The sequence below is a fragment of the Dama dama genome, chromosome Y, assembly GCF_033118175.1.
Source record: "Dama dama isolate Ldn47 chromosome Y, ASM3311817v1, whole genome shotgun sequence".
NCBI lineage: Eukaryota > Metazoa > Chordata > Mammalia > Artiodactyla > Cervidae > Dama > Dama dama.
Window position 1 is genome coordinate 10,040,087 of NC_083715.1, and position 19,239 is coordinate 10,059,325.

The window sequence follows — 19,239 nt, forward strand, 5'->3', positions numbered from 1 at the left end:
TCACATTCAGTGCCTTCTTTCAGCAGAGATTTTGGATCTATGCACACCTTCTCAGGATACTGTAACAGACACAGGCCTGTCACACTCTCTTTGGTCGTCTGGGTGATCAGGTGGCTATTTGGCCTTTTCCTGCCACAGGGAGATAAACCTTAGGGGAAATGAAAACAGTTCCAAACAGAAAAGAACCCTTAGGATGAGCAAGAGCACATGGGACACAGGTAACAGGCCCAGTTTGGGGGTGGGGATGGTTTCCTGTGCCTGTGATGAAGGTTCAACATTGACAAGGAATGATTTGAGAGGTGCAGGCCCAGAAAGTGCTGCTCCACGTCAACTGAGTCCAAAGCCCCTTGCTGTTTCTGTGTTGTTCCTGTAAGAAAACACAGGGAATGGAATGATGCCAATGTGATTGGCACCCTGAATCAGTCCAGTGTGATTTGACAATGCAGAACACAGGTGCACATCAATCAGCTGTCCTCAGTAAGTACTTTCAACCCTTCCCACCTCTTTACAGGACAGTTCCCTTCATGAACAAATTCCAAGATTTGCAACATTCCATGATAATCGTAAAGGTAGAAGACATTGACTTGATCAACAAATAAGTGAAAGGAAATAACTAGGGAGAGAAAAAAAGAAAAGAGAAGGGCTTACCAAAGCACATTATCTGGACAAGTATGCTTATTGTTCTGCATATGTGGAAGTTTCCTTTCAGGGAACGGTGTGTGTGAACTCTAGGGTCTGGCCTGATGGGGGGGATAGAAGAATGGTTACGGAAAATGTGAAAGAGCTTGTGTAAGCTACATAGACCGTGGGGTAGCAGAGACATGAACACCAGGGAAACAAACCCAAGGAAGTTCCCAAAGGAGCATGGTGTAAGTGGAAACATGCTGCTGCAACCTGCATCCCTGGGCAGAAAGGAGAGGCAGGAAGGAAGCACCAGGGGGCATGCTTGCTTTAGGGAAGATGAAAAAGTGCTGGGAAGCAGAATGCACATTATTCACAGGAACATTAGAGATGGTATGCACAATCTCATGGACACCCAGCAACAAAAAGCTTTCTGTACTTCTTAAGTGCAGGAGCATTCTTTCCCCTACATGACCAGGCACATGAGCACATCTTACCTTTGCTCTAAGCTTTGGGAGACTGTTGGCACCATAGCATTAGCAGCTGCTATCTGCAGAGATGCAACTTGAATCATCATTTTTAAACTCCTCACAGAATGCTTGGGTTTTAGGACACTGCAAAGGATGGTCTTGGTCAATCCTCTCACTGCTCCAGGCCCCACAGTGTTAAGGTGACAGGATAGGTTGGGATGTGTTCTCACCTGGAGGCTGGAAAAAAACAGAACCACTCTGAAAGGTCCTCTGTACAGTACATGGCAGATTTCAATTCCTCTGGCACTGGTGAGTTACGACCCAGTTACGAGGTTGCTGTCCTGTGGTATCCCCGAATTTAGTGATGCTCCATATGTAAATTTCTCTCTATAGAGAAATTCCATTTCTAAATATGGAATTCTCTGAATGTCGCATACTGACATATGGGCAAAATTTTGCTACATGAAGCATAGGGCTCAATATTTCACATATGAATACATGCATACAAATTTCCTCTCTGCAATATGAAATTCTCCATATATCACCAGTGAAAATGACATCACAAACTTTTCAAAATAAAATTGGAATTCTTGATATTTCATATGAAAATCTGTGTGTATATTTTCTCACTTGAAATTACGAATTTTATGTTTTACACATGTGAGAAACAAGGTACTTTTTTTTTCTCTATGAAATGTAGAATTTTGCATATTTCCCTTATGAACATCTGGCCACTAATTTTAGCACACAAAATATGCAATTTTAATTATTTCACATATGTAAATTGCTTAACTGATTTTCCTCTATTAAATATGGAATACTTCATAGTTCACATATGAAAATCTAAGCAGACATTTAATACATCAAAATTAATTTTCTATATTTCTCAGGAAAATGTGGATCATGATTTTCCTACATGAAATATTCACTTCTTTATATTTCAAAGTGAAAATCTCAGCATGGAATTTACTAAATGAAATATGAACCAATCTATCTTTTAAAGCCTCAGCACTCCATGATAGATCATATCCTGAGCCATAAAATTAGCTTTGGTAAGTGGGAAAAAATAATTGTAATCATTCCAAGCATCCTTTTGGACTGCAGTTTGATTAGCAGTCCATTACAGAAAAAAAAAGGGAAAAAAATTTTTTTAAAACTTCCAACATATGTAGGCTAAACAACACATTTCTATATAATCAACAAATCACAGAAGAAATTAATATATATATATATATATAATCAAAATATTTATAGAAATGAAAGAAAATGCAAACACAATAACCTAAAACCTATGGGACATGGTAAAAGCAGTGGTAAGAGGAAGGTTCATAACAATACAGGCTTACCTCAAGAAACAAAAAATAAGTCAAATAAATAACTAACTCTACACCTAAAGCAACTAGAGAGGGAAGAAATGAAGAACCCCAGGGCTTGTAGAAGGGAAGAAATCATAAAAATTAGGGCAGAAATAAACTTAAAAGAAACAAAAGAGACCATAGCAAAAATCAACAAAGCGAAAAAGCTGGTTCTTTGAGAAGATAAACAAAATTGAAAAACCATTAGCCGGAGTCATCAAGAAACAAGGTGAGAAGAATCAAATCAACAAAATTGGAAATTAAAATGGAGAAATCACAACAGACAACACAGAAATACAAAGGATCATAAGAAACTATTATCAGCAACCATATGCCAATAAAATGGACAACTTGAAAGAAATGGACAAATTCTTAAAACAGTATAACTTTCCAAAACTGAAGCAGGAGGAAATAGAAAATCTTAACAGACTCATCACAAGCATGGGAATCAAAACTTTAATTAGAAATCTCCCAGGAAACAAAAGCCCAGGACCAGACAGCTTCACAGCTGAATTCTACCTAAAATTTCAAGAACAACTAACACCTTCTACTCAAATTCATCCAGAAAACTGAAGAGGAAGGGAAACTTCCAAACTCATTCTATGAGGCCACCATTACTGTAACACCAAAACCCGACAAAGATGTCACAAAAAAAAAGAAAAGTACAGGTCAGTAACACTGATGAACATAGATGCAAAAAATCATTAATGAGATCCTAGCAAACAGAGTCCAACAACATATTTTAAAAGATCATACATCACGACCATGTGGGCTTTATCTCAAGGATCCAAGCATTCTTTAATATTCACAAGTCAATCAGGGTAATACACCAAGTTAACAAATTGAAAGATAAAAACCATACAGTTATAAAAATAGATACAGAGGAGGCCTTTGAAAATATTCAACACCCATTTATAATAAAACCCCTTCAGAAAGAAGGAATAGAAAGAATATACCTCAACATAATAAAAGGTATATATGACAAAACCAGAGCAAACATGATGCTCAATTGTGAAAAATTGAAAGCATTCCTCCTAAAGTCAAGAAGAAGACAAGAGTGTCCACTCTCACCACTGCTATTCAACATAGTTTTAGAAGTTTTAGCCAGAGCAATCAGAGGAGAAAAAGAAATAAAAGGAATCCAGATTGGAAAAGAAGAATTAAAACTCTCACTCTTTGCAGATATCATGATCCTCTACATTGAAAACACTAAAGACTCCACCAGAAAATTACTAGTGCTAAGCAATGGATATAGTACAGTTTCAGGATATAAAATTAACACACAGAAATCCTTTGCATTCCTTTACACTAATAATTAGAAAACAGAAAGAGAAATTAAGGAAACAATCCCATTCACCATTGCAACAAAAAGAATAAAATACTTAGGAGTACACCTACCTAAGGAAACAAAAGACCTATACATAGAAAGCTATAAAACACTGATGAAAGAAATCAAATAGGACACAAATAGATGGAGAAATATACCATGTTTGTGGATTGGAAGTATCAATGTAATGAAAATGACTATACTACCTAAAGCAATAAATAGATTCAATGCAATCCCTATCAAGCTACCACCAATATTTTTCACAGAACTAGAACAAATAATTTGACAATGTATATGGAAATACCAAAAACCTCGAATAGCCAAAACAACCTTGAGAAAGAATGGACCTGGAGAAATCAACCTTCTTGACTTCAGGCCATACCAAAAAGCTGCAATCATCAAGACAGTGCGGCACTGGCACAAAGACAGAAATAAAGATCAATGGAACAAACCAGAAAGCCCAGAGATAAATCCATGCACCTACGGACAAATTCTCTTTGACAAAGGAGGCAAGAATATACAATGGAATAAGAAAAAATCTCTTTAATAAGTGGTACTGGGAAAACTGGTTAACCACATGTAATAGAATGAAACTAGCAGTGAGGTACCATCTCATGCCGGTCAGAATGGCTACTATCTAAAAGTCTATAAATAATAAATGCTGGAGAGAGTGTGGAGAAGAGGGAACCTCTTACACTGTTGCTGGGACTCCAAATAAGTACCGGCATTATGGAGAACTGTGTGGAAATTAGCTCAAAACCTGGAAACAGAACTACCATATGCATTGGCAATCCTACTGCTGGGTATACATACTGAGGAAACCAGAACTGAAAGAGACATGTGTACCCCAGTCTGCAGATTTTTTAGGAGAGATTTGGGATCTTCTATGTGAAAATATATGGGTAAAGATTGTCCTATATACAAGGTGGATTTCTCTATATTACACATGGAGCAATCAAAGAGCACATTGCAGAGAAGATATTTGAAATTTTTTTTTGGTCTTATTGAGAATTTGTGGAAAGTTCTTAGAAAAAAAAGAATGTGGACATTTCTATTTGTTTTTAATATTCCTATCTGGTGGAGATTTTCATATATCATATTTGTAATTTTCTTAACTTTATGTGCAAATACTACTTGCACATTTTCATAAGTGAAACATAAAAACTCTGACGTTTCATATGTGAAAGTGGCTCCAGATTTGATACGTGAATATGGAATATTTAAAAAATAATGTGTATATGAAAATCTGGACAATGTTATTACTGTGTGAAATCCAGGGAAGACTCTGAATGTCATTTTTTGGAACAGACATGCAGACATTCCCACATGAAATTTGGAGTTTCCTATATTTCATATCCAAACACATGGTACTGATTTTCTAAATGAAATATGGAATCCTCTATAATTGCCATAAGAAAATATTGCTATCTATTCTGTACATCTGTGTCTCTTTTTCTGTTTTGCATATAGGGTTATCGTTACTATTTTCTAAATTGCATATATATGCATTAGTATACAGTATTGGTCTTTATCTTTCTGGCTTACTTCACTCTGTATAATGGGCTCCAGTTTCATCCATCTCATTATGAGAACTGATTCAAATGAATTCTTTTTAATGGCTGAGTAATATTCCATGGTGTATATGTATCACAGCTTCCTTATCCATTCATCTGCTGATGGGCATCTAGGTTGCTTCCATGTCCTGGCTATTATAAACAGTGCTGTGATGAACATTGGGGTGCCCGTGTCTCTTTTTCTTATCCAAAATATAAAATACTTTATATTGAACTTGAGCAGATTATGGTGCTGATGAATCTAAATCAATTATGGAGTTTTCTGTATTTATTATCTGAAAACCTAAGCACTGTCTTCCTCAATGAAATATGGTATTATTGATATTTCAATGCACATTTGTGCACAGGAGGATTTTCTATACAAAATTCTACATGATTTTCTGTATGAAATTCTCTATATTTCACATAACAAAGTAGATACAGATTCCCTGATATCAGATTCAGAATTTTGAATATTTCACAAATAAATATAATCTCAGATTCTCTGAAGAAAGTGTGGACTAATCTATTTTGCTTATGAAAATCTGGGCTTATATTTTTATCCAGAAAATTCTACACCTAGAACTTGATATGTATAATACAGAGAAATCCACATATAAACACCTACATGATTGTGTACAATATAGATAATCCCATTTCCATGTAGGGAAATCAACAAATGAATTTCCATCTGTTAATTACAGAGAACTCAAGATTCCATATTAGAAATCTTCATGTAGATTTTCCTATGTGAAATATAGAGATTTCATGTTTTAATGTAGTAAAATCAGTGCAAGTGTTAGAAACATATTTGTTAGGATTGTATTGAAGACATCCAGTTACCTGATGTTCACATTAAAAAAAAAAAAAAAAAAGGAGAATATTTTATGTACAAAACCTGCACACATAAAATTACATGAAATAAAGGGATCCAATATTCATACAGGAAAAGCTGTGTTCAACTTTTCATATGCAAAGTAGATGAGGTTTCCTCTTTCAGGCTTGATGGTCAAAAATCAAAGTTTACAGATGATTTTTCCTTATTCATGGAGGAAAATCAGTGCACAGATTTCATTAAAAATTCATTAAAATTCCAATTTCTATGTAGAAATACATCTACCCAGATTCAAAAATATACAATAACAGAAAGTTACATTTCGCTTGAAAATTCAATGTTTCAAATCAGCATAAGATTCTCACTTAGGAAGTAAAGGAACTGTTTGGTTTCACGGAGGAAAATATGAGCACAGATCTCCACGTGTGCAAATAAAGAGAGTTCCATGTTTCATGGAGAAATATCCTGATGCTGATTTCTCTTTTACCTGAAACATAAAAATTCCATATTTTATTGAAAAAAAAAATCAAGAACTATATTCTGATACATGAGATATAGAGATTTTATGTTCTATGTAGCAAATTCCACATTACATGTAAAATATCAGGAACTATCTTCGTATGGAAGACATATATGATTCTATATTTCATGCATGAAGTTCTTTTTCATTCTCATTTTCACATGTGAAAAACAGAGGTTTCATATTAAATAGAGGAAATTATTCACCCCAGATTTCATATGTCAGATATACAAAATTCAATTATTCAGGTGATCACTCCATTCTTTTTGTTTTTTGGTACCACTTGTTGATGAAGTCAGTTCCCTCTTCCATCTTTGCATGTTATTCTGGAAGGCTACAACATCTTGGGATTTTCTTGGTGTGGGACTGACCTGCAAAGAGGTACGCAGGTCTGGAAGTGCTTGTCATGGACAGTGGAGTGCTATGTACTTTGTGTTCTGTATTCTCACATAGCCTTGGGCAGTTTCACAGTACCAATCATTTTGGCATAACTACATTCCCTGAGTTTTCCTTCCAGGAATCACACACACATGGCAGGGGACCTTGGGCTCAGTTGACTTGGATCATCTCCTTCTCTGCCTGAACTTTTCATGACCCTTCGCTGTTAATCTGCTGCTCTCATATCAGGTCCAGCACTGCCTTGGGACCCAAAACCTCTAAAGCGAGGTGCCCCTGGTCTTCATAACTGGATACTTTTCCCTTTGCAACTCTTTGACTTTTCTCCCAAGGGTTATCTCCCTGTAGAAGGAAAACACCAACTAGACTGGAAATGCACTTTTTTTTTTTTTTTTTTCCTGTTTAGCTCCTTCATCTTCATTATAACCTACCTTCTTTTCTCTGTTTGTAGATCTCTTAACACTGACCTAGTGACCCATGTTTGCTCTCCAAAGCCGCTAATTTAGCTTGGAATTTGCCAAGCTGCCAGAGAATTTGCAGAGGCGGGAACTCTTGGAATCCAGAACAGGATTCTCAATACACACCTTAGTGCTGTGTTGACTGTTTAGATCTAAGCCAGCCTAGCAAATGGTCAATGAGGGGAAATGATTAAAAGTCACAATATTACACCCCCTCCTTTCTCCCTGAAAGTGGAAAATAAATTCATGTGATGTTACCCTCCCTATGACAGGAGGCTATAAAGAATCCTTGTCCCCAGAATTAGGAACTGAAGGCTAAGAAAACAACATAAGCAAACTCTGAATGTTTTTATTAACGTACTTTTCCAAACACAGATTTCTTTGTTGGGCTAAACCTATAAATACATATTTGCCCAAAATCATATGCATTCAGCCTGCTTCAGTCACTTAAGACATCCTATTTCTGTGAGATCGCTGTGTGCATGAATTAAATTAGTTTATATTTCTAATGTGTCTTGTGCCCACATAATTATCAGGAGACGCAAAAGGACCTCAGAGAGGCTAAGGGAGAAACTTGTCCATTCTGCATCGAGACAGACAAGCTCGCACACATTGACAGGCTTGGGGAAAAGTTGAGAAGGTCCTAAGTTTCTACCTCTAGCTGATCTGTACTCTCCAAGTGAACTGGATGGGGAAATTCGGGAAAATGAAGGTGTATACAATGATGTTATTGTGTACCCAAGCCCCCATATTATCTGCAAAACTGGGACTGTGGTTTAAAACAAACATATAAAAGAACAAACAAACCTCAGCTTTTACTACTCTCTTCTACTCTCTGGACCCCCACCACAAAGATTAAAAGGAATATCTTTTTGCTACCCATGTACTGGGACAGATGTCACTGACTGTATACTACATTACAAAGAAAAGAGTCTATACAAAAATTATTGGGAAAAGTGACCAAAATAATCCAGTTAAAACCAGCAGTCACAAATAAATATGAGGGTAGAAGCTTTCTCTCCATTTACTGAATTCCAAAATTCAAAACTCTAGCTTTGATCAAAAATTAAAGGGTATGAAATGAAACAATTGGGAATTTGCCATTCACAGTTTAGAAAAGCAAATTAATAGAAACTTTGCAGGCAAATGTTAAGCCAAAGGAAGTCTTGGATGAGCAACTACAAGAACCAAGACAGCAAGGTGTAACCAAATAGAAAGATCTATATTTATATATACAATTAAGTTTGTGGGACTTGAAGAGAAAGATAAATATGATATTCTATCACATATACAGACTCTAGAAAAAATGGTACTGAAAATTTATTTTACAGGGCAACAATGGTGAAGCAGTCATGGAGAATAGACTTATGGATATGGGGAGAGGGGAGGAGAAGGAGAGATGAATGGAAAGACTAACATGGTAACTTACGTTACTACAGGTAAAAGAATAGTCATCGGGAATTTTGTCTATGGCTCAGGAAACTCAAACAGAGGCTCTGTGTCAACCTAGACATCTGGGATGAGGAGGGAGGTGGGAGGGAGCTTCAAACGGGAGGGGATATATGTATACCTATGCCTGATTCATGTTGAGATTTGACCGAAAACAGCAAAATTCTGTAAAGCAATCATCCTTTAATAAAAATTAAATTACTTAAAGTTGAAAGAAATAAACCACACCATGTGGACTGAATTTACAGAAAGACATTTCAAAGGAAGGTTTGCACCCACAGAAGAATCGGAAAACGTAAAGTTAGGTCAGGTGAATTCAGATGGCTGTTTAGCTCACTTGATTAATAATGCCAAGGTCACAGATTTGATTATACAGCATTGGCTGTGATGCCTGAATTACTCCACCTACCTGGAAGGTGGGATGCAATATCTCTCTACAGGAAAGCTGTCCTTTCTAGTTGACTGGGATAAATCATTTTCCCTCTCCTCTATGGCCACCTCCCCTCCACAATATCAGTGCCCCCAGCCGGACATTCAAGTTGGACATGTAGCTAAGCATTTCTTCATCTTGGTTACTTGGCTGACATCTGAGGGTGGTCCAAAAACCCCTTTAGTTCAAGGGGTCTCTAGATGCTAGAAGTGAAAGGGTTGGAAGAAGCAAGCTAGCTTAAAGGGTAACCCAGCCAGTGCCTGAGTTCAATTTGCAACAAGTATCTAGTCACCTTTCTTCAACACAGACAGGTTGAAGGCTCAACAAACCCCAAGGCTGTGCATTAACACAAGGAGGTTTTGTTCCTAACAGGAAGGCCCTAAACTCTACCTCAGCCTCCTAAAGCATAGCTAATTGCTGGAAAATAAACACCTCTACCTGCAACTAGCATGAGACTTACAAATCCCAATTCAACCCCAAATTCATTCAACTTTTTGGAGAAGACCTGTGTAGAAGACAGCACGTTTCCTCTGAAGAGTCTCTGGTGCTAATAACAGTTAGGAGTAGATCCGCTGCATCTAAAGACCAAGTGTCAATTTGTGCCAATTAGAACAGCAAGAATCACACATAGTCTTAGGCAAAGATTTGCAGGAGGCCACCAAATAGCCATAATCCAATAAACACATTTTCTACCCAAGCTGCCAGATCTGTAAACTGCTTTCATAATAGCCCAGATAAAGCGAATTCCACAAGCACCACCAAAGGGTTACAACTTTGACCCAGAAGCTACGGATTCCCCCAGAAGACAGAAGTTCTTTGCCCAGATGGAGCTTCTGCTTCCAAAAGATCTTGTGTTTCAGCTCACAGAAGGCCCTTTAGGGTGTCCACAGTTTGTGACTTAAAAGCCCCAAACACTTGATTTGTTCTGGGTGACTCCTCAAGTCTTCCACACCTGCTTCCCAGTACAAACACACACAATAGCACAGCAGATATTTTGAGCTTGTTTATGTTTCTTAAGGTCATTCCAGATTTTGGAACCACTATCCTGAGTTATCATCAGCCATTCTGTCCAATTTCCAGTCGTGAACAGGGTCACTGTTGAAATATATTGAAGAGTCTCCTGCTGTCTGTGGATGCCTTGTGACTCCTCTTCTGGTTGCTCCAAATCTCAGCCCCGCCTCTGTGTCAGCAACTATAATGGGTCAGAAACACACACATACACACATGGGCAACACAAGCCCATGCATGAAAACGAACACATGCAGGGCACAGGGACACAACACAAACAGGGAACAGGTGTTTCAGTAGTTGAAAATGCCTGTGCCCAGCTATGTGGGAGATGGAATCGCTAAGCATCACATTCTGCTCTTTTGGTATCCCTTTCCCTTTCTTCCCCTGACCCTTCAGTATTATCCTGAGCCAGCCTGAAGCTGCTTCCAGCTTTGTCTGTGCATTGGCAGTGAAAGACACGTGGTGAATGTGGAAATTCAGAGAACACCCCAACATTAACACAAAACTTCAATGGTACACCCTAATAACAAAACCAGAGAAAGATGCCCCAAAAAACAAAACTTCTGACCAATAACCCTGACGAACATAGATGAAAAAATCCTCAACAAAATTCTCACAAACTGAATCCAACAACATACTAAAAACATCATACATCATGTCCAAGTGGACTTTATCCCAGTAATGCAAGGATTCTTCAATATTCACAAATCAGTCAATGGGATACACCACATTAACAAATGGAAAGGAAAAAAAAAAAAAAAAAAACATGACTTACTCAATAGATGAAGAAGTAGCCTTTGACAAAATTCAACATCTGTTTATGATTAAAAAAAAAAAAAAAAAAAAAAAACAACCCTCCAGAAAGCAAGCAGAAGGCACATACGTGAATAAAAAAAAAAAAAAAAAAAAGTCATATACGATCAATTCTCATCAAACATTATCATCACTGGTGAAAATTTGAAGGCATTCCCTCTACAGTAAAGAACAAGACAAGGATGCCCACTCTCACCACTACTATTAAACATAGTTTTGGAAATTTAGCCACAACAATCAGAGAAATAAAAAAGAATATATGTAATTCAGATTGTAAAATAAAAAGAAAAATTCAGTTTGTAGATGAGATGAAAGTCTACATAGAAAACCCTAAAGACATTACCAGAAAATTACTAGAGCCAATCAGTGAATATAGAAAAGTTGAAGAATATAAAACTGACACACAGAAATCTCTTGCTTTTGTACACACTCACAATGAGGAAACGGAAATATCAATTAAGGAAACAATTACATTCACCATTGCAACATAAAGAATAAAATACTTTGGAATGTATCTACATAAAGAAACAAAACAAACAAACAAAAAACTATATACAGAAAACTATAAAACACTGGTGAAAGAAACGAAAGTTTACACAAATAGATGGAGAAATATACCATGTTCATGAATCAGAAGTATCCATATAGTGAAAATAAGTATACTACATAAAGCAATCTATGGATTCAATGCAATCCCTATCAAGCTACCACTGGTATTTTTTAGAGAACTGGAACAAATAATTTCACAATTTGTATGGACATAGGAAAACACTCAAAAAGCCAAAGCAATGTTGAGAAAGAGGAATGGAAATAGAGGAATCAACCTGCCTGACTTCAGACTATACCACAAAGTTATAGTCATCAAGACAGTAAGGTGATGGCACAAAGACAGAAATTCAGATCAATGGGAAGAAGTAGAAGACCTGGAGATAAATTCACACTCCTTGGAAAACCTTATCTTTGACAAAAGAGGCAAGAATATACAATGCAGGAAAAACAATTTCTTTAACAAGTGCTGCTGGGAAAACTGGTCAACCCCTTGCCAAAGAATGAAATTCAAACATGTTCTAACACCATGCACAAGAATGAACTCAAAATGAATCAAAGATCTAAATGTAAGACCAAAAACTACAAAATTTCTAGAGGAAAACATAGGCAAAACACTCTCTGACATAAATCACAGCAGGATTATCTATCACCCACCCAACAGAGTAATGGAAGTTAAAGCAAAAATAAAAATATGGGACCTAATTAAACTTAAAAGCTTTTGCACAATGAAAGAAACTATATGCAACGTGCAGAGACAGCCCTCAGAGTGGGAGAAAATAATAGTAAATGAAACAACTGACAAAGACAATCCCAAAAATATACAATCAGCTCATGCAGTTGAATTCTAGAAAAATAAACGACCCCCCCCAAAAAAAAAGACCAAAGAACTAAACAGACATTTCTCCAAATAAGATATACAGATGGCTAACAAACACATGTAAAGATGTTCAACGTCACTTATTATCAGAGAAATGCAAATCACAATGAGGTACCATCTCATGCCAGTCAGAAGGGCTGCCCTCAAAAATTCTGCAAACAATAAATGCAGAGAAAAGGAAACCCTCTTACACTGTTGGGCAGAATGCCAAATAGCATATCCACTATGGAATATGGTATGGAGATTCCTTAAAAAACTGGAAATAGAATCGCCATACAACCCAGCAATCCAACTGATGGGCATATACAACAAGGAAACCAGAATTGAAAGACGCACGTGTACCCCAATATTCATCGCAGCACTGTTTACAATAGCTAGGACTTGGAAGCAACCTAGTTGCCCATTGACAGATGAATAGATAAGAAAGCTGTGGTACATATACACAATGGAATGTTACTCAGCTATTAAAAATAATGCATTTGAATCAGGGTTTATGAGGTGAATGATTCTGGTTTCTATTATACACAGTGAAGTCAGTCAGAAGAAAAACACTAATACAGTATGAAAACACATATATATGGGGCTTAGGAAGATGGTAACAATGACTCTATATGCAAGGCAGCAAAAGAGACACAGATGTAAAATCAGACTTTTGGACCCTGTGGAAGAAGGCAAGAGCCTGATGATTTGAGAGGATAGCACTGAAACATGTGTATCACCATATGTGAAACAGGTCACAAGTCCAGGTTTGATGCATGTGACAGGGCACTCAGGGCTGGTGCCTTGGGACAAGCCTGAGGGATGGGTTGGGGAGGGAGGTGAGAGGGGTTTCAGGATGGGGACACATATACACCCATGGCTGATTCATGTGAATGCATGGCAAAAATCACTACAATTATTGTAAAGTAGTTAGCCTCCATTAAAATACATTAATTTACAAATAATAATAATGCCACACTGGTGATGAACACCTTCTGACTGGTAGGCTTTCCCAGGAGGAGGGGTGGAAGAGAAGGGCCAGGGTAACCTCAAACACAATGAGCAGCAAGAGGCCATACAATGGCAGAACCCAGAGAATCTTCATTCTGACAAAGATTCTTATTAATTCACTCTGCTTGCACCAGTATCACATAGGACTCTAATGATGTAACTATGGCTGCTTTGAATGAGATTTGGACACATGAAGTCTCCAAGCTCCTCAACTCAGCCTGTTACCATGTAACTTCGTGATCTGAATCCAGGCTCTGCAGCCATACTGCATGAGCCTAGCTTCCCCATTTGGGAAAGGAGAGTGTCCCAGACCCTACACAGCTGTGACTTCAGGGCCCAGCTCCTGTTCCCCTTAAAACCTGTGTTCTTGTAGGTACCTCTCATGGCAGGACCTTCCTCCCAGGGGTCGTACTGCAAGGCCTCAAACCACAGACCTTTGGAGACGATCTACTGGCAACATGAGTAAGGTCAGAACATGCCTGATGAGGCCCCAAACCCACCCATGTGTAGCCAAGAGCTGCAACATCCATCTCCAGTTCTGGGCTAGGCCCAGAGTGACAACACCTCTGCAATCATGATCAGCCCTGGGCAGTTGTGGTTTGACAACCAATTGAGGAAGCTAAGGCTGCTGGTGTACAGACTGAGGGTTGGAGCCATCAATCCATAATCCCAGAACCAGTGGAGCTGAGTGGAAAGATATGCCCTATATCCTGCAGCAAGGCAACGGGGATAGGGAAGGTCATACAGGAAGAGCATCCACTCCCTTCCCATCCGGCCACAGTGACTGGGAGCCACATCATTCCAGTGATGTCATGATAGTACTCCTTCATGATGACTGTATTCCAGAAGTAGGGGTTGTCAGGAAAGGGGCTATCAGCTTGCCATTGGACCGAGGATGGCCTAACACCTGCACTTTCCAGGACCAGGAGGAGGGAAAATGCAAGCTTCTAGGGTCCTCAGCTCACCTGCTAGGCAGGCATCAACGCCTTCCGCTTCTCTTTTCCAAACACTCACACTGTACATGCCGGATAATATGATATGTGCCCCTCCACCCCCACGCCCAAAACATCCTTGGCCATTTCCAGCAAATGATTGTCCTCAACCTCCCTCACTCACCTCCAAATCAATCATGTACATAAATAAGTGTTTATCTTGGTCACTGATCATGAGGCACATTTTGGGGTGGTTCATAATATGCTTTAGTCGAGGAACCAGTACAAGGACAAGAACAAGTACACTGTAACAGTGATCTTCAAGGGATGTGGGCATTCCTGCTTCCTGGGCCATCCCATTGACATCCCAGCCCCTGCCATATCATCAGACATGCTCATGGTTCTGGGTCCCCTGAGGTCCACTAGGACCCCTCTCTGCATCCACCAAGGGAGGGTCGATTTCTTACAGCTTCTCATCTCTGCCTCGTCTTTGTGTGCGGGGTAGTGGCTTGTAACTCCTTAAAACGGCAGGATCTGCAGTCCCTAGCATGTCTTGTCTATAGGCAAGTGTCTTTTGTGTATTGCTATGTGTGTGTGTGTGATGGTGTGTTTAGAAACAGATCCCTTGTACCTGCTTCCTGTCTTCACTAAATGACATAGGAATGTGTCTAAAGTGGTCTGGCCCTAACTAGGAAGGAAAGGAGCCACGCATTCCAGCTCCACCTAGGTGACTGGACAATGTCCTGCTTTTACACTGAACAAATGAGAAAAACTACAGGGATTCTGACTGCCCAGAATGGGTTATGGGACTCCCAATGTCTCTGCTGCTTTCCATTTGATTGGAGTCTAAAGACATTTCCTCAGGGGCACGCCCCTTGGAATTCGGGGCATCCTGGCAGCAGTGAATCAGCTGCCAATCTCTGCTCAACACAAAGCATGCTCTGCATGGAAGATATTTCCATGAGCAGCAGTGCCAAAGTGCACGTGGGAGAAGCAAGTGTTTCAGTAACTGAAGAACCAGCAGTTCTTATGAAATATAAGAGACTTCCACATTTCTTTCAGGGAAATCTCCATTCTGATCTTCAAATGCGAAATACAGAGAATCTCTATTTCCATGAGGAGAAGGCAATGACAGCTCAATCCAGTATTCTTGCTTGGAAAATCCCATGGATGGAGCAGCCTGGTAGGCTGCAGTCCATGGGGTCGCAAAGAGTCGGACACAACTGAGTGACTTCACTCTCACCTTTCACTTTCATGCATTGGAGAAGAAAATGACAACCCAATCAAGTGTTCTTGCATGGAGAATCCCAGAGATGGCGGAGCCTGGTAGGCTGCCCTTTATTGAGTGGCACAGAGTTCAGACACAACTGAAGCGACCTAGCAGCAGCAGCTGCTTCCAAAAAGGAGGATTATGACCAAGATTTTGTTATAGGAAATTCAGAGAATTCCGTATTTCATGGTAGAAATGTGTTCCCTTGATATATGTTTGAGAAGTTTGAAGATTTCCATATTTCTTGAAGAAAGAGTGGTGGCCAGATTTTCATTTGTAGAATTGATTCCAACTCCATAACACTTCTCTGTATCTTAAGAAAACCAATGCCAAGGTTTGCATATGTGAAATATAGAGAATTCCATATTTGACCTAAGAAAATCACAATCCAGATTATCATATGCGATGTATAGATATTTCCACATTTTGGGTAAGAATGATAGCATTCAGATTCTTGTTAAGTGAAATTCCAAAAAAATCAGTGTATCGTGGACTAAAATCAGCATCGGGATTTTCATATGTAACATATACAGTGTTGAGATTTAATTAAGTAAAATTGATTTTTCAGATGTGACATATACAGAATTCCATACTTTATGTAGTAATATCACTGCACAGATTTTGGTGTCTGAAAAATATAGAAACCCAGGTTTCATGGGGGTACGGATTTTACTATGTGATGTACATAAATTTCAGTCCTTCATGTAGGAAAATTTCAGCAGACATTTTTGATTGTGATATAGAGAATATGCTATATTTCAAGTGACAATGTGTGGCCAGATTTCAAATGTGAAATATAGAGAATTCCATGTTTCATGTGGGAATTTTCATGTATATGAAAATTTTCAACATTTTGCAATAATATCTGGGCCATGATTTCCATACATGATACAAAATTTTTTTTCATATTTCATCTGAAAATCAGTTTACAGATTTCTATAAGACATGGAGGCTTTTTATATTTCATTAGGAAAATATGTTCCCAGAAAATTACATACCTATGTCAGAAAATGTTAATAAAGATTTTTTATTACAAAATATTCAAAATTTAATATACCAACCAATTATTATATATACATATATACACACACACACACATATATATATAGGGATATCAGTTTGGGTGGGCTATGGGAGTTGATGATCGACAGGGAGGACTGCTGTGCTGTGGTTCATGGGTTTGCAGAGTCAAACACGACTGAGAGACTGAACAGAACTGGACTATATAGAAGGAAGTTAGCACTAGCTTAGAATTCTCATTTTTGTGTTAGGACATCCCTCTCATTTTTCCAACTCCAGCAATTGTGCTGAACAAGTTTCTGCCTCTAAATATGGCTAACTTCATTGTAACTCTTCCTTCCATACTAGAAGGTCTACAATAAATGTAAAGGCAGAAAATACAGGGGCACATTTAAAGTTTGTGTTTCCTTGTGAAGTTTCTCTTTGCTTTATCTATCCATATGTATGTACAAGGTGTTAAAGTACCCAAAAGTTATTGTGTTACTGTTAATTTTCCCTTTCCTACTTGGTTGCATTTGCCTTTCACGTTGACATGCTCCTAAATGATACAATGGGCCATTAAAACCAATTGATACCTAGAGGACATTTTACCCATAAACAATAGAATTCAAATTTTGCTCAAATTCGTCTGTAACGTTCCCCAAGATAGATCATATCCTGGGCCATAATTTAAGCCCTCATAAATTAAGACCAAAAAAAATACATTTCAAGTCATCTTTTCTTATCACAAGGTGATAAGATTAGATATCAACTTTTAAAAAATGCAAAATACCAAAGTTGAGAGTAAATAACATGCATCTGAATAACCAAGGGATCACGGAAGAAATCATAAAGGAAATAATAATATGCATATGAATAAAGGAAAATGAAAACACTACAACCCAAAGCCTATGGGATTCAGTAAAACCATGATAAGATAGAAAGTCAGAGAAATGCAAAGCTACATCAAGGGACAAGGGAAGCATTAAAAAAAAAACAAAACTAATTTTACATCTAGATATAGTTAGAAAAAACAGGGGGAAAGAAACCTCAAAATTAGTGGACAAGAAGAAAGCATAAAAATCAGAGCAGAAATAAGTGAAAAGGAAACAAAGGAGACTATAGCAAATTTCAATAAAACCAAAAGCTCGTTCTCCCAGGAGATAAGCAAAATAGACAAATAATTAGCCAGACTCAACAAGACGAAAAGAGAGAAAAATTAAACCAATAAAATTAGAAATTAAAACAGACAACATAGAAATACAAAAGATTATAAGGAGAAGCTATGAGAAATTATATGTCAATAAAAGGGAAAAGGTGGAAAGAATGGACGAATTTTTACAAAAGCATCACTTTCCAAAACGGAACCAGAAAGAAATAGAAAATATTGACAAATTCTTCAGTTCAGTTCAGTCACTCAGTCATGTCCAACTCTTTGCGGCCACATGGACCGCAGCACACCAAGCCTCCTTGTCCATAACAAATTCCCAGAGTTCAGCAAAACCCATGTCCACCGAGTCGGTGGTGCCATCCAACCATCTCATCCTCTATTATCCCCTTCTGCTCCTGCCCTCAACCATTCCCAGCATCAGAGTATTTTCCAATTAGTCAGCTCTTCACATCAGGTGGCCAAAATATTGGAGTTTCAGCATCAATATCAGTCCCTCCCATGAACACCCAGGACTGATCTCTTTTTAGATGGACTGGTTGGATCTCCTTAGAGTCCAAGGGAAAGGTTTCAGAGGCATAGAAATTAAAAAATGCATAAAATATTCTCCAAGAAATCAAAGTCCAGGACCAGATGGCTTCAAAAGTGAATTCTATCACAAACTTAGAGAACAGCAAAAGCATATCCTACTCAACTGCTTTCAGAAAATTACAGAGGATGTTAAATGACCAAATTTATTCTGTAAGGCCAACATCACTCTACTAACAAAATCAGGCAATAATGTCACAGGAAAAGAAAACCATAGGCAAAGTCATTGATGAACATAGATGTAAAACCCTCAAACAAATTTTACCAGATTCATCAACATATTGAAAAGATCACACATCATGACGAAGTTGGCTTTATTCCAGGTTTCCAAGGGTTCTTCAATATTTGCAAACAAATCAATATGATATACCATATTAACAGATTGAAAGATAAACATATTATTTTCTCAATATATTCAGAGAAAGCCTTTGGCAAATTCAATACCTATTTATAATTTAAACAAACAAACAACAACAACAAAAAACTCTTCAGGAAGCAGGCCTAGATGGAATATATCTGAATAGAATAAATCTACATATGACAAACCCGCAGCAAACATTATCCTTAATGGTGAAAAATTGAACGTGTTTTCTCTCAATTCAGGAGCAAGACAAAGGTGCCTAATATC